The sequence below is a fragment of the Gymnodraco acuticeps genome, unplaced genomic scaffold, assembly GCF_902827175.1.
Source record: "Gymnodraco acuticeps unplaced genomic scaffold, fGymAcu1.1, whole genome shotgun sequence".
NCBI classification, from domain to species: Eukaryota; Metazoa; Chordata; class Actinopteri; order Perciformes; family Bathydraconidae; genus Gymnodraco; species Gymnodraco acuticeps.
In genome coordinates, this window is record NW_022991219.1 from 823,666 (window position 1) to 827,400 (window position 3,735).

At 40.7% G+C, this 3,735-nt stretch overlaps 1 long non-coding RNA gene across 1 annotated transcript; it reads right to left on the reverse strand.

Moving 5' to 3' along the window:
• Positions 1-742: 742 nt before the first annotated feature.
• LOC117561735 lies at positions 743-2,770 on the reverse strand. The gene is made up of 2 exons (XR_004571423.1): positions 2,016-2,770; positions 743-1,563 (listed from the first exon to the last, which is right to left on the reverse strand). It is a non-coding gene; the product is annotated as an uncharacterized LOC117561735 (long non-coding RNA).
• Between the last annotated feature and the right edge of the window lie 965 nt (positions 2,771-3,735).

Genomic DNA, 3,735 nt, shown 5'->3' on the forward strand with positions numbered 1-3,735 from the left:
TACATGTTTCTGTTAACATGCTAATACGTTGTCTGCTTTTTGTAGGAAAACCATGAGGCAAATAGGGACTGATTTCTTTAAAGAGCACTGAGAGTCATTAAGGTTGCATTTTGTCATTTAAAAGTGGCATGGCACATATTGCAAGCTATTGAATATCAAACCCACCCACCAATAGACATCATTTCATAGAGTATGATGCTTAACCCTTAAAGACCTAGACGGAATTTTCGCCTGCCTGACTCTCCTGTATTTATTTGTTTCTCCTAACCTGTTCTAACCTTTTCTTGCAGTCAGCATCAAGTGCCTTACCTCATTTGATTCAGGAGAACCTCTAGTTCAAGTCTGGCTAATTTGAAGTCCAAATTTTACCATAACTTTGTGTGATAATGGCTGAATTTACCAGCACTTTTCAAAAACGCCAGTACAAATGTTGTGTTTTTTTACTGTTTACTCCGCCAGGAACATAGGGATTTTCTTTTTTATTATTTACAAAGCTGCATTTAGATGTTTTAGGCTTTCAAATTAAATTTCATCTGCATATTATGTTCCCTGAGCAAGTTACAGCTATTTATTACAATATTATCCTAGGCGTTTTTCAGTGAAAAACGCCTAGGATCATATGGAATAATTAAAACGAAATGTATTTCCATATTTAAATGACTGATCATGTTTCTTCTGTCAAAAAAAAGGTTGAGAGAGTAAACAATTAAACCATAACAGATGACATTGCAACAAAAATAACTTGTTTCAGAGATATATATTATAATTTGAACATTGAAATACAAACACAAACAGTGAAACAAATTCAAAGTGCAAATTAACAAAGTGCAAATTATATTAAAACTATAAACAAAGTATTAGGAATATATAGAAAGTGCAAAAGTACAAAGAGCAAATGATCTTCAAACTATAACCAAAATATTAGAAAAATATATAAAGAGCAAAGGAAATGTATCAAGATTCATCATGGTCTGGGTCGCTCAGATGTACAGCTCTGCTGATTGCCATGAACCTGTCTCTTGTCATGATAGAAGCAGGAAAGAGAACACTCAGGTGTGATCCCTTCCTCCAGTAGTCTCTTACTTTGAGCAGTTTTAGAAGTGCCATGAACATCATAAGGCCGACATACATGAGGAATTTTACCGGCTTTCCCAAACAAACTTTTCCCCCTTAGCCTGCTCCTTTTCAGCATTTTTGTTTGTGTTCTTGCAGATGATATTTACAGCTTGGTTGTTAAAACAATTTCTAAATATTTGTGCAGGAGTATACTCCACACCAACAAAACCTTGGACTCCAGGGGCTCTTTTCGGGCAAAAGTGTGGTAGTTGTTGGGCAGTATCTGGCACCTCAGGTCCGTTCCAAACAGCTCCTGGCTCTTCTGGGGTCAGAGATGTTTTTTTCCCTTTTCCTCTTCCTCTCCCTTTCACTGTCAGGGGGGCTGGCATTGGTTTGGCCTTTTTTCTGGATGCTGCACCCTCCTGGCCGCATTCTTTTCCCTCTCGGTTTGAAGGAGGCCTACTGATGGGGACAGTGGCTTGTGCATCCCCTCTCTCATCCTCTGTCCTAAAATAAAAGGGAGGAAAATATGTCTGAATTTATTTTATTTCCTTTATTGCTTTTATTTCTCCAGTGTCATCCTATCTGTTTTCTAAACACAGTCTCAACTTTTGATTTGATTCACACTTTATCCCTCTGCTAACATTACTAGTTGATGGAATCAGTAACTGAATTGTAATGCAATGAATATAATAACATTAGACCTCATAACAAACAACCAAAGAGGGCAAGCGGAATGAGGCAATAAATGAAAGGTATTGCTTGACGTTTTTTTTACTGAAATAAATAGTAGCCTCTATTGATAGTGAATCTTGAGCTCAGGACTTCACTTTATGACACAATTACTGCAAATGGCCATCCATTATAAAAACTCTTAGGACTAATTATTTTCGGCGTTATACAGCAACAACAACCGATAAATGCAACACAAACAATAAGAAATAAGCAAAGTTACTCACTTTTTTATCTTCGAAGGGATCAATCCCGTGATCATACTCCTCTTCCTTGCCAGTTGTCAGCTTCAGAATCTGAGGAATCCACCGCTGCATCGCTAAGCGGTCCGCCAGACAAAATACATTCTACGGCTTCTTCCGTAGTGTAACGCCGTTTTGACATGTTGGTTTGAATTTGTCTTGGGATATGTGTGTGTGTGTGTGTGTGTGTGTGTGTATGTATTTGTGTGTGTGTGTGTGTGTGTGTGTGTGTGTGTGTGTGTGTGTGTGTGTGTGTGACTGTATCTAGATATCTCGTGTTGTATGTATTTCTCTTACGCTGGCAGAATTACTCTTCTTTAGTATTACTCTCTCGTCTCTCTGTTTCTCTTTGTTTATCTCCCGCCGCCAAAAACATACACAGCAACCTATGTTGATTGGTCGAGAAGATGGTAGCATGGGCAGAGGTTTGCCTGGACCTTTACATTTTAAACCTATCCGGACACAGGGGGGTGGGACTTAGTCTAAAACCTTGGCTGTTTGGCTCAGACAGAGGGGCCGCGTGGGTCTCCTTGACGAATCAAGGCTGTAAAATGTGATAACTTTGCCCCGATCACGTCGGAGCCTCTAAATCCCGGAAAAGGACATAGTGATACCAGCAAAAAGCCTAGAATAGCCGCTTTACCTCACTTTTTAAATCAGATGGATAGAATTAGCGGTTAAAAAGTTATTAAGCATTTTAGAACGCTACCTCTTTGAAGCCGCGGGCGGCTCGCTCGGCCTTTAAGGGTTAAAGTGTCATAATAATAAACTTTGTTGAGTGGAGTAACATCTGCAGTTAATCTTTAAAAAAAAAGTAGTGTACCCTAAATCCCATAGAGGCAGATGTCTCACACAGTATTCCTCAGTAGGGAGTTGAGTGTCACACAGCACCAGATCTGGTTAAGGTGTGTGGCCTGCATGTTTCTGGGAAGGTATGCCTGCTGCATAAATACTATTGTTCCTGTTGCATTAAGTTTCATTTTGCAAGCTTTATCGCCTGCTGAGGGAGCTACAGATTCAGAGAGATACCCTGATATGATACAGACTACAGCAAACACATTCACGATACACACAATTGGAACAAAACTGCACACACACACATTCACACACACCTGCCTGTCTCTTTAGGCATCTTTGATCTCTTCTCTTCTGTTCCTCTCACTATTTTCTTTTCATTCACAGTTTCCATTGAAGCCAATTCTCAACCATCTGCTCTTTTATTCAGCAGGGTCTTCGGCCCCGGGCCGGCACCGAAGGTCAGAGTGTGTGTGTGTGTGTCAGTGGACAATGACCCAGCCGGACAACTCCCCCTCACACACTTCAAACACTGCGCGCCCAGTCCATCTGCATCTTTCAAGATGGGTGTTAGGTGCACAGAGAGGTGAGAGAGAATGGAATGGTGTGTGTGTGTGTGTGTGTGTGTGTGTGTGTGTGTGTGTGTGTGTGTGTGTGTGTGTGTGTGTGTGTGTGTGTGTGTGTGTGTGTGTGTGTGTGTGTGTGTGTGTGTGTGTGTGTGTGTGTGTGTGTGTGTGTGTGTGTGTGTGTGTGTGTTTGAATGAGTGCACATTAAGTGAGTGTGCCTCTCCATAAGAGCCTTGTCTGCTCACATCCACATATCTATTCATCATTTGTTCATACCCAAGAGAATTTGGCACTTAAAAGCAGACGATATCTCTGATCGATACAAACAGTCCAGAAGTGTTAA